Source organism: Arachis stenosperma, chromosome 2, assembly GCF_014773155.1.
Source record: "Arachis stenosperma cultivar V10309 chromosome 2, arast.V10309.gnm1.PFL2, whole genome shotgun sequence".
Taxonomy (NCBI): Eukaryota; Viridiplantae; Streptophyta; class Magnoliopsida; order Fabales; family Fabaceae; genus Arachis; species Arachis stenosperma.
Window position 1 is genome coordinate 30,558,291 of NC_080378.1, and position 13,307 is coordinate 30,571,597.

The window sequence follows — 13,307 nt, forward strand, 5'->3', positions numbered from 1 at the left end:
TTGAACCGTCACTCAAAGAAGGCAATAACCATTCTCCCATCACTATCACTAACAACTCTTCTTTTGTTTTAGGTACTAACGCCATGGATGCTCTGAGGAGAGTTATTATCAAGGAAGCGGGTGCACCGGATTATGTACTTCAACCCCTTCATGTAACTCACCCCAACTTGAATGCAAACTTTGAACTCAAGACCGCTTTGATCAACCTCCTACCTAAATTCCATGGGCTTCCCGCACAAGACCCTATTCGACATCTCAAAGACTTTCATCGTATATGCTCAATAACTAGACGGGAAGGATCTGATGAAGTTGCTATATGGTTGTTTGCTTTCCCTTTCTCTCTTGAGGACAAGGCTAAAGAATGGTTCTACACTCTATCTAGTGAAGTCACCTCCGATTGAGACTTGCTTAGAAGAGGATTCTTGGATAAATTCTTACCCCTGAAGAAGATGGATAGGCTAAGGAAGGAAATGTCATGTATTGTACAAGGTGAAACGGAACCACTATACGAGTATTGGGAACGGTTTCGTAAGCTACTAGACGCATGCCCTAATCACATGCTTGACACTCAAGTGTTGCTTGGATACATATGTCAAGGGATGCGAGAACAAGATAGAACTCTCTTGGACACCTCTAGCAATGGTTCTTTGTCTAAATATAAAACAGCGGAGGAGGCATGGCAACTTATCATTGACTTAGCCGAATCCAATCAACATATGAGACGAAGAGTCAACCGCCCAAAAACCGTGAATGAGGTATCAACTAGTAGCGAAACCACCACTCTAACCAAATCCTTGAGTGAAATGACATCCATCTTGAGGCAACTCCAATTGAGCCAACAACAACCACAACAACCTCAACCATACCAACAACACCCTCCATCCCCTCAACAATACAATCAACAATTGGTCCCTCAGAAAGTGTGTGGCATTTGTTCTTGCTATTCCCAATACACGGATGAGTGCCCAAGCCTTTAAGAAGACAACACTTTGGCGGCTACTCACAATTTCTATGATCGCCCAAATCAAGGGTACTACCAAGGCGGTAATCCTAACCAAGGGCACCCCTATCAAGGAGGAAGCTACAATCAAGGGAGTGGAAATCACAATCAAAATTGGAGAGACAATCATCAACAAGGAAATAGGGACAACAACAACAATGGAGGAGGTCAAAGATGGAACAACAACTCACAAAACTGGCCACCATACAACCAACAAAATCCACCATACAACCAACAAAATCAACCGTACAACCAATAAAACCAACAAAGAAACTACCAAACATACCAACCACCACATCAAAGACCACCACCCAACCAATCACAAGCCCCTCAACTCACATATCCATCCGCCCCTCTAACCAAGATGATACACTCCGGACTATCATCCAAGGCCAAAAGGAACTACAAAACACACTTGCTTCCGGTCTCACCGGCCTCACCTTTACACTACAAGCTCTTCTTGTACGCATGGACCCACCATCAAATCCCACTCCTTAACCCCCAATCTAAAGCATCATTCCCTCTCAACCTCAACCCAATCCTAAGGGAGGCATCAATGCCATCACCCTAAGATCCGGAACACAATTAAAAGAGAAGGGAGCAAAGGATTCAAACCCTATCACAACCGCTCAAGAGGAGGAGAGAATAGATATAGAAGAGGTAGTGGAAGAGGAGACACCACAAGTCATAGTTGAGGATGAAGAAGCTCAACCAACAAAAGAGACCCCCAAGACTAAGAGAACCTTGGAAGAAGAAATTGCTCAACCACTACCATTTCCAACACTTGCAAAGAAAGCTAGGAAGCGCGTAGAACTCGACCCCAAAATGATAGAAATGTTCAAGAAAGTCGAGGTAACCATCCCCTCTTTGATGCTATCCATCAAGTTCCTAGATATGCAAAATTCCTTAAAGATCTATGCATGAACAAGGATAGAATTCTTGAATTGGAAACCATCCCATTGGGGAGTTCTATTTCCGCTTTAATGGGAGCATTGCCCGAGAAGTGTGATGATCCGGGCCCTTGTATAGTCACTTGCACCATCAATGGAGTTCAATTCATAGATTGTATGTGTGACCTCGGAGCATGTGTTAGCATCATGCCTGTCTCCGTCTACCGGGTATTGAAGTTACCACCACTAAAAAGGTCGATGGCAAGATTTGTCCTAGCGGATAAAAGCATAATAACCGTGACGGGTGTTGCGGAAGATGTATTGGTGAATATCAAAGGGTTGGTGTTTCCGATTGACTTCTATGTCCTTGAAATGCCATCAAGTGAACCCGAAAGAGCATCATCCATCCTACTTGGAAGACCATTTTTGAGAACTTCTAGATTTAAGCTAGATGCCTACTCGGGAACCTACTCATTTGAGATAGATAGGAGAGTCGTGAGTTTTAGCCTAGAAGAAACAATGAAGCACCCACCGGAGAATCACTCTCTATTCCGGTGTGACCCAATTGACAACATTGTTGCCGAAGTGCACCTTGCAAAGTTGGATGAGAAGTACAGATTGAAGAAGCAAATGAAGATCCAAGCAAATTAAACACCACACACCATACAAACCATCCGGAAATTCAAACTTCAAATCATGACAAAAAGATGGAATTGAAGCCACTACCACCCCACCTAAAGTACTCATATCTTGATGAAGCCCAAAAGCTCCCCGTGATAATTGCAAAGGAGCTAACCCCTCAGCAAGAAGAAAAGTTGCTAGATGTCTTGAGGAAAAATAAAAGGGCAATCGGGTGGAGTTTGGCGGATCTAGTGGGAATAAGCCCCCAAGTATGCGAGCACCGCATATTTCTTGAAGAAGGAGCAAGACCGGTCCGACAACCTCAAAGGAGACTTAATCCAACCATTCTTGAGGTTGTGAAAAAGGAGGTCACTCGGCTACTTGAAGCGGACATCATCTATCCCATCTCGGATAGCGAGTGGGTAAGCCCGGTCCAAGTGGTGCCAAAGAAATCCGGGGTGACCACAATAAAAAATGAAAGCAGTGAACTTATAGCAACAAGGGTGGAAAATTCTTGGAGGGTATGCATAGACTACCGAAGATTGAATGCGGCCACAAGAAAAGATCACTTTCCACTACCGTTCATTGATCAAATGCTTGATCGACTAGCTGGTAAATCATATTATTGCTTTCTTGATGGTTACTCCGGATACTTCCAAATACACATTGCTCTAGAGGACCAAGAAAAAACCACATTTACTTGCCCCTTTGGAACATATGCTTATAAGCGTATGCCATTTGGCCTATGCAACGCACCGGCAACGTTTCAAAGATGCATGATGAGCTTGTTTGCGGACTTTCTAGAGCAATGTATGGAAGTTTTCATGGACGACTTTAGTGTGTACGGTGATTCATTTGATCATTGCTTGGGCAACCTTGAAAAAGTCTTAGAGAGATGCACCAAAACAAACCTTGTCTTAAATTTTGAAAAATGTCATTTCATGGTCAAACAAGGCATTGTTTTGGGACACATTGTTTCAAAAGAAGGCATCTCCGTAGATCCGGCAAAAATAAATGTCATATCTAGTTTACCTTACCCCTCCTCCGAGAGGGAAGTCCGCTCTTTTTTTGGACATGCAGGATTCTACCGGAGATTCATCAAAGACTTTAGCAAGGTGGCTTTACCTCTCTCTAGACTACTACAAAAGGACACTGAATTTGAGCTGAGCAAAGAATGCATGGAAGAGTACGACAAGCTTAAAGTGGCATTAACACAAGCTCCTATTGTGCGAGGGCCAAATTGGACTCAACCGTTTGAAATCATGTGCGATGCCTCGAACTACGCGATAGGGGCCGCGTTAGCACAACGAGAGGGTAAGATTCCCTATGTCATAGCTTATGCTTCCAAAACACTAGATGGAGCCCAATCCAACTACACTACTACCGAAAAGGAACTCCTAGCTATTGTTTTTGCTTTAGACAAGTTCCGAGGCTATCTTCTTGGCTCCAAGGTAGTAGTGTACTCGGATCACGCGGCATTAAAGTATTTGTTGGCCAAAAAGGAATCAAAACCGAGATTAATTCGATGGGTGCTTTTGTTACAAGAATTTGACTTGGAGATCAAGGATAGGAGTGGTTCCCAAAACTTAGTGGCGGACCATCTAAGTCGCCTCGAACACACAAAAGGCGACACCACTCCTATCAATGACTCCTTTCCTCTAGATGGTTTGCACTCAATCTCGGAAGTAGTTCCTTGGTATGCTCCAATAGCAAATTACTTGGTTTCACGCACCTTCCCTCCCAACCTCAACAAACATCAAAAGGATAAGCTGAAAAGCGAATCCGAATACTATGTTTGGAACGATCCCTATTTATAGAGGTGCAGAGCGGACCAAATAGTGCGACGGTGCATACCTCAAACCGAATTCCAAGCAATCTTGGACGCTTGCCATTCTTCCGAAGGCGGTGGCCACTACGGCCCCCAAAGAACGGCAAGAAAGGTCCTTGATTGCGGATTTTGGTGGCCAACCCTTCTCAAAGACTCTTCCCTCTATTGCAAATCTTGTCCCCAATGTATTCGGTTTGGAAATATTTCTAAGAAGGACGAAATCCCCCAACAAAATATGCTTTTTTGTGAAATTTTTGATGTATGGGGAATCGACTTCATGGGACCATTTCCAAATTCCAATGGCTTTCTCTACATTTTGTTAGCCGTCGATTATGTGTCAAAATGGGTGGAGGCAATCCCCACCCGGACGGATGATGCTCATGTTGTTTATTCTTTTCTGAGGAACAATATCATTTGTCGTTTTGGCTCTCCAAGAGCAATCATAAGTGACCAAAGATCCCATTTTTGCAACAAAAAAAATGGACGGCCTCATGAGAAAGTATGGCATCACACACAAAGTCGCCACGGCCTACCACCCTCAGACAAACGGCCAAGTTGAGGTTTCTAACCGGGAAATTAAACATGTGTTGGAAAAGATTGTGAAGCCGAATAGGAAGGATTGGAGCACTAAGCTCTCCGATGCACTTTGGGCATATCGAACGGCTTACAAAACACCCATTGGCATGAGCCCTTTTAGGCTTGTATATGGTAAAGCATGCCATTTACCAGTAGAAATCGAACACAAAGCTTATTGGGCCATCAAGGAATGCAATCTGAGTTTGGGTGGAGCCGGGGTAGAGAGAAAGCTTCAATTGGCGGAATTAGAATGCTTGAGATTAGAAGCCTATGGCAATTCTAGACTCTACAAGGAAAAGATGAAAGCCATTCAGGACAAGAACATTAGGAGAAGGGAATTTAGACCCGGTGAGCTAGTTGACAAACCCCATTTTGACGGTTCATCTTGTATTGATTTTAGGGGATTTTATAACCTTTTACCCACATTTATTCAATGAAATAGCATGGTTTTATAACTTCTCCTTTAATTGTGCTTAAGAGTGAAAACATGCTTTTTAGGTCTTAAAATGAATAAATTTAATTCACCTTGATTCCATTAGATGCCTTGATATGTTTGTTAAGTGATTTAAGGTTTAGGAGGCAAAGATTGGATCAAGGGAATGAAGAAAGAAGCATGAAAAGTTGGAGAACTCATGAAGAAATGAAAGAACCGGAAAGCTGTCAAGCCGACCTCTTCGCACTTAAACGACCATAACTTGAGCTACAGAGGTCCAAATGATGCGAAACTAGTTGGGTTAGAAAGCTAACATCCGGGGCTTCAAAACGATATAAGATTTGCCATAGTTGCTACAAGTATGGTGGCGCGCACGTGTATAGTACGTGCACGCACCGTTGCTGCCACCTAGTCCACTTGAAGCAAAACGTGGCCAGCAATTTTAGAAGCCTTGTGGGGCCCAATCCTAACCAACTTTGGCGCCAAAGATGCTATTTAAAGCCAAGAATTGAAGAGAAAAGGGGATTCCAACTCATTAGTTCATTACACACACATTAGGATTAGTTTAGAAGTAGTTTCTAGAGAGAGAAGCTCTCACTTCTCTCTAGAATTAGGATTAGGATTAGGTTTAGTTCTTAGATTTAAATTTAGATTCATCTTCTTCTACTTCTATCTTCTCAATTCCTTGTTGTTACATTCATTCTTCTTCCATTCTTTTATTGCAATTTCCTTTATGTTGTTCTTATATTTTGTTGTAGATCTAGTATTGTTCCTTCTACTTTCTTCCAATTCAATAAAAGGTAATTCATAATAAATGTGTTTCTTTTGATTGTTGTTGTTAATTCCTTTCAATAAATGTTGTTAGATTCTATTCTTGTTGTCAATTTGCTTTGCTTTTCTTTTGTGCCTTCCAAGTGTTTGATGAAATGCTTGGTTGGATTTTAGTGTAGGTTTTGTTCCTCTTGGCCTAGGTAGAGTAATTAGTGACTCTTGAGTTATGTAATTCCTTTGTTGATTGATAATTAGAAGTTGCTAATTGATTTGAATGCCTCTAAAGCTAGTCTTTCCTTTAGGAGTTGATTAGGACTTGAGGAATCAAATTGATTCATCCACTTGACTTTCCTCCATGGTTAGAGGTTAACTAAGTGGGAGCAATACACAATTCTCATCATAATTGAGAAGGATAACTAGGATAGGACTTCTAGTTCTCATACCTTGCCAAGAGCCTTTTATAGTTGTTAGTTTATTTTTATTGCCATTTACTTTCATGCCTCTTATCAAAACCCCAAAACAACTCAAACCAATAACAAGACACTTTTTTGTAATTCCTAGGGAGAATGACCCGAGGTTTGAATACTTCGGTTTATAAATTTAGGGGTTTGTTTTAGTGACAAACAACTTTTTGTATGAAAGGATTAGCGATTGGTTTAGAGACTATACTTGCAACGAGAATTCATTTGTGAAATTCTAAACCATCAAAAATCCATTCGTCAAAATGGCGCCGTTGCTGGGGAATTGCAATGGTGTTGTGTTATTGGTTATTGTATATATGTGAATATTGTGAATAGCTTGATTTTTGGATTGCTTGTTAGTTTTTGGTAGTCTTAGTGTTTTGTTTCATTATTTCTTATTAGTTTTTTGTTTCTTATTTTCTCTTGCTACCGTGAATTCTCACTTTGGCTATGAGTGTAATTACAACTATGTTGTAGGTGATGAGAACTATAATGAGAATGTGTATCAAGAATGGGATAACCAAAGGTGGGAGGAACCATATGCTTATGATCAATCCTCATGGCAACAACCCCCACCAATGCACTATGAAGAAGAGCCATTCCATGATGCATACCAATCCAATGGCTATGGTGAATCTCCTTGTGACTTTCAAGAACCACCACCATATGCCTATGAGTCATATCCTCAACATGAGCCTCAACCACACTCTCAAGCCTATTTTCACCAAACACCTCCATATGACTATGATTCATATCCACTACACCAACCACCTTTTGAACCATATGAGCCATACATGGAACCACAATTCCAAGATTACTACTCCCAAGAACCACCTCAATACACACCACCACCTTACCAAGAAGAACCACCTTCCTATAATGAACCCTTTTCTCCAAGACAATGAACCCTCCTATCCACTCCAATCTTCAATGGATGAAACCCTTAGCCTTATACTTCAAGGGCAAGGAGAAATGCAAAGGGAGACACTAGAATTTATGGCTACTTTGACCAAGGTAGTAAGCAATTTAGTCTCCCAATATTTGAGTACTCAAGGCACTCCCATGGTTACATGTGGAGAATCAATTGAAAAGCATAGCATGAAGGAGAGATTGGAAACTCCGGTGAAAAATGAGGAATGCTACTTTGTGTTAGAACAATTGGAGGAACCTATGGCCATTGAAGAAGAGGAAGAAGTGGTTGAAGACTTAGGAGATGCGGAACCCCCTTGGGAACTTAGAATTGAAGAAAACCCCTCCAAGAAGATTGAATTTGATGTTGAGGAGGAAAGTGCACAATCTCCAAAACAATTTTTGAATGAAGACTTGGAAGGAATGAAGCAAGAATTGAGTTCCCTTGGTGATGAAGATCATGCATCCAATCTTCTTGGTGAAGAATCCTTTGAATTTGAAGAACCTTCTCCCAATGAATTTGAAAGTGATATGGAGGTAGATTTCTCTCAACCTCCCATTTATGACTTGAGTGATGGAGAAGAGTTAGAGGAAGTTGATGAACAAAGGATTGGGAATGAAGAAGTTTATGAAGAGGTGGAGATTGACAAAGAAGCAAACAAGGGAGTGGAGTTTACTAGCACATTGGAAATACCTCTCCCCAAGCCACCACCATCCACTCTCTCATTCAAGTGGGTAAATTCCTTATGCTCAAGCTTTATTATTCCCCTTGAATATGGTTTGCTTAAGACGGATGGTCAACTAAGACATATTTGTGGCTTTAAGAGTAAAAAGGAGATGGTTAGTGGTTTGAAATATCATTCTAGGTTCATTATGGTTGCATGCTCAAAGCTTAATTGTAAAGGTTGGTGTATAACTAGAATACATGGGCCTAGAAGGATGTTTGGTCACTTTGTTGAGAATTCACCTTGCTCACCACCCACATGGATTAATGATAATCAACTTGGAGATGGGTGTGAAGACAAAATATGGGATCCGGGAACACATGAGGATCAACATTGAGAGCCCATGGTTTGTGAAGAACTCCATCAAAGCTTGGAGATATTAATCTTGCATGATGGAGATTATTGGAAGTCCAAGCATTGGTGGAAGTTCCAAGATGAATACAAGCACAAGCCACCTTGAGAGGAGCTCCCCATAAGTCCAACTTAAGGACAATAAACAAAAGTGCTAGGTGGGAGACACCCCACCATGGTAACTTCTTTTCATTTTATCTTTTTGTACATATTGGTAGAATTAGTTTAAATTCTTGTTTTGATTGATTTGATGAGTTTAATTGGTATTTTAGTATGTTAAATAAGGTTTTATGGTATTTTGGTAGCTGTTTGGAGGTTTGGAGTGCTTGGATTAGTGCAAAAACATAGCAAAATTTTTGAAAAACAGAGCACCATCCACGCGTACGCGCACTGCGTGTGTACGCGTGCATCAAGCATTTTGGACCATCCACGCATGCGCGCCATACACGCGTACGCGTGGATTGAGAAGTTCCACCGTCCATACCTTGACCCGAGAGTTAGGCCTGCACCATGCGGAAATTGGGCCTGAGGCACAAACCAATTCACGCGTATGCGCACATGACGCGTACGCGCCACTCTCGAAATAAACCATCTGCGCGCGCGCAGCATGCGCGCGTACGCGCGGATTTCTTTCCTTCACCACATTTCTTTTCTTCTCCTCTTTCTATTTCTTCCCTTCTCATCTCTTCTTCCCTTCTTCTACCCCTCATCCAAAACTTCCAAACACCATTGATAACCATTTATTTTAGTTAGTTAGTTAATTAGTTAGTTAGTTAGTTGATTAGTTAGCTTTAGTTTAATTTTCATTTTATTTTCTCTCTTTTCATTACAAGTGTTGGATTATTCACTTTGTTTACTATGCATTGCTTCCCCCTTATTGCCTAAATGCTAATTTAGCATTAATGTTTTTAGATAATCTTTGTTGGATCCTATGATTGAGGTTATATTTTGCTACTTGGTCTTGAGTTTTTCATGCTTATCTTTTGAAAAATACCAAGTGATGAGAATTGCCTTCGAGCTTGTAACTCTTCTTGAATTACATGATTTGGCCACCATGTGATTTGAGCCTTATTTTGTGATTAGGCAACTTCTTGATGGATGTTGAGCATTTACCTTAATGCATTGTATTTTATGATGCATCCACATGTGTTTAACTTGAATGCTTTCATGCTTCTCTAATGCTTGTTTTACCTTACAAGTTCACTTAAAGCATCTCAAGTACACTAGGATAAGTGAAGTGCATGCTTCTTTTGTGACATAACTTTTATGCTAATGTGTGTTCTAAACCACGCAATTTAGAATTCACGCACCTAATATTTCTTAATGTCACATTAATTCACTCAATCAATTCTAGTGATTTACCTCACTCCAACAATGTATGCTCCCTTGCTTTTATATCCTCTCATCTTATGGTGTTATATTTTTGTTTTTCATGAATAATGCACCACAAGCAAACATGGAAGCGGAAGAAAGAACACGCAGCAATCTGGAGACTCGCCGTACCCCCTTGCTCATCTTTGTATGCACCGAGGACGGTGCAAACTTTTAAGTGTGGGGAGGTCGTCCGACCGTTCGGCGATCTTGGGTGACAAACTTCTAATCCCAACACTTTTGCATTTCATTTTAGGTTTTTAGGATTCTTATTGCATATATATACACAATAAGCTTAGTCAAAATAATGAATTTTTCAAGATTTCTATCTATAGGGCACCTTAATTGATTTGAGTGGAAAACTTTTCATAGAACTTGCTTGAATTATATATATTGTGGAACATGAATTTATGAGCTAAGAACACAAGCAAGTGAGATTTGAGCCTAATGGTGTGGTTGCATCTTATAACCACTTATTTTTCCTTCTTGTGTGCATTATTCTCTTTCTATGATTGTAATCTTTGATTTGTTTGATTCTTTATGTCCATTATTTTGTGTATTCATGCATTAATATGATTGAGGCCATCATTTCATTAGCTCACTTACCCAAATAGCCTTACCTTTTATCTTCCATTGTTAGCCAACTTTGAGCCTACGATTAACCCACTTGTTCTTATTTTAGCACATTACAAGCCTTAAAGCGAAAAACAATAAATGTCCTTATTTGGATCTTTGATTGGCTTAGGCTAGTGTGTGTGAGTATCATTCAAGTGTGGGAACCTTGGGACATTGGGTGAATAAAAGGGTAATTTTGTATTTTTATTGAAATTATTGGGAATTGGGGTACATGTTCATGTATTGATTAAATGTATAGACTTTATGCATTGATGTTCTTGTGTATATAGAAAGAAAAAAAATGAGAAAAATAAAAGAAAAAGAAAAGAAAAAAAATAATATGGAAAAGAATAAAGAAAAAAATATAGAAAAAAAAGAAAGAAAAAAAAGGAAGAAAAAAGAAAGGAATAAAAAGGGGACAAAATACCCCAAATCAAAGTATAGTCCAATAAAATCAATGCATAGGTGTTGTGAAATTAAAAAGGAATACATGAGTATGTGAAAGAGTGAAAAATGGGTAGTTAGGTTGGAATTAAATTGTATAGGATGTCATAGGTTAGGTGGGAAGTTTAAGCTTATCAAAGATTCAAATTTCAAACTCATTTAACCAAATATGCATCCTACCTTGACCCTAGCCCCATTATAACCTAAAGAAAAGACCTCATGACACTTGTATGCATGCATGAAATATATGTCGATTGTTAGAAGAAAAACAAATCTTAGAAAGCATGATTAGGAGAGAATTGAGTGAATCAACCCTAAACACTTGAGCGAATAGAGTGCAAATACATCCGGTGAGGGTTTGATGCTCAATTACATGTTTCCACCAATGATCACCTCCTTTCATGCAAGTTTGTAAAAGTATTTAATAGCTCAATTCAATTGTGGTTTGGCATGGTTGTTAATACCTTTTGCCCTTGTACTTATATATGCTTCTTGGGAATTAATTTATTTTGACCAAGCAATTGCATTCATGTAGATAGTTGCATATAGGTAGATTGCATTTAGTTAGTTTTCATTGAATAAATGTTGATCCCTTTGCTTTCTCTTGGTTTAAGCATGAGGACATGCTTGGTTTAAGTGTGGGGAGGTTGACAAACCCCATTTTGACGGTTCATCTTGTATTGATTTTAGGGGATTTTATAACCTTTTACCCACATTTATTCAATGAAATAGCATGGTTTTATAACTTCTCCTTTAATTGTGCTTAAGAGTGAAAACATGCTTTTTAGGTCTTAAAATGAATAAATTTAATTCACCTTGATTCCATTAGATGCCTTGATATGTTTGTTAAGTGATTTAAGGTTTAGGAGGCAAAGATTGGATCAAGGGAATGAAGAAAGAAGCATGAAAAGTTGGAGAACTCATGAAGAAATGAAAGAACCGGAAAGCTGTCAAGCCGACCTCTTCGCACTTAAACGACCATAACTTGAGCTACAGAGGTCCAAATGACGCGAAACTAGTTGGGTTAGAAAGCTAACATCCGGGGCTTCGAAACGATATAAGATTTGCCATAGTTGCTACAAGTATAGTGGCGCGCACGCGTATAGTACGCGCACGCGCCGTTGCTGCCACCTAGTCCACTTGAAGCAAAACGTGGCCAGCGATTTTAGAAGCCTTGTGGGGCCCAATCCTAACCAACTTTGGCGCCAAAGATGCTATTTAAAGCCAAGGATTGAAGAGAAAAGGGGATTCCAACTCATTAGTTCATTACACACACATTAGGATTAGTTTAGAAGTAGTTTCTAGAGAGAGAAGCTCTCACTTCTCTCTAGAATTAGGATTAGGATTAGGTTTAGTTCTTAGATTTAGATTTAGATTCATCTTCTTCTACTTCTATCTTCTCAATCCCTTGTTGTTACATTCATTCTTCTTCCATTCTTTTATTGCAATTTCCTTTATGTTGTTCTTATATTTTGTTGTAGATCTAGTATTGTTTCTTCTACTTTCTTCCAATTCAATAAAAGGTAATTCATAATAAATGTGTTTCTTTTGATTGTTGTTGCTAATTCCTTTCAATAAATGTTGTTAGATTCTATTCTTGTTGTCAATTTGCTTTGCTTTTCTTTTGTGCCTTCCAAGTGTTTGATGAAATGCTTGGTTGGATTTTAGTGTAGGTTTTGTTCCTCTTGGCCTAGGTAGAGTAATTAGTGACTCTTGAGTTATCTAATTCCTTTGTTGATTGATAATTAGAAGTTGCTAATTGATTTGAATGCCTCTAAAGCTAGTCTTTCCTTTAGGAGTTGATTAGGACTTGAGGAATCAAATTGATTCATCCACTTGACTTTCCTCCATGGTTAGAGGTTAACTAAGTGGGAGCAATACACAATTCTCATCATAATTGAGAAGGATAACTAGGATAGGACTTCTAGTTCTCATACCTTGCCAAGAGCCTTTTATAGTTGTTAGTTTATTTTTATTGCCATTTACTTTCATGCCTCTTATCAAAACCCCAAAACAACTCAAACCAATAACAAGACACTTTATTGTAATTCCTAGGGAGAACGACCTGAGGTTTGAATACTTCGGTTTATAAATTTAGGGGTTTGTTTTAGTGACAAACAACTTTTTGTATGAAAGGATTAGCGATTGGTTTAGAGACTATACTTGCAACGAGAATTCATTTGTGAAATTCTAAACCGTCAAAAATCCATTCGTCACTAGTCCTCCTTTACAACTCAAGGTTGAGATTACTACCCGGAAAGCTTAGATCAAGATGGGATGGACCTTACCAAGTAGAGAAAGTAAAACCTTAC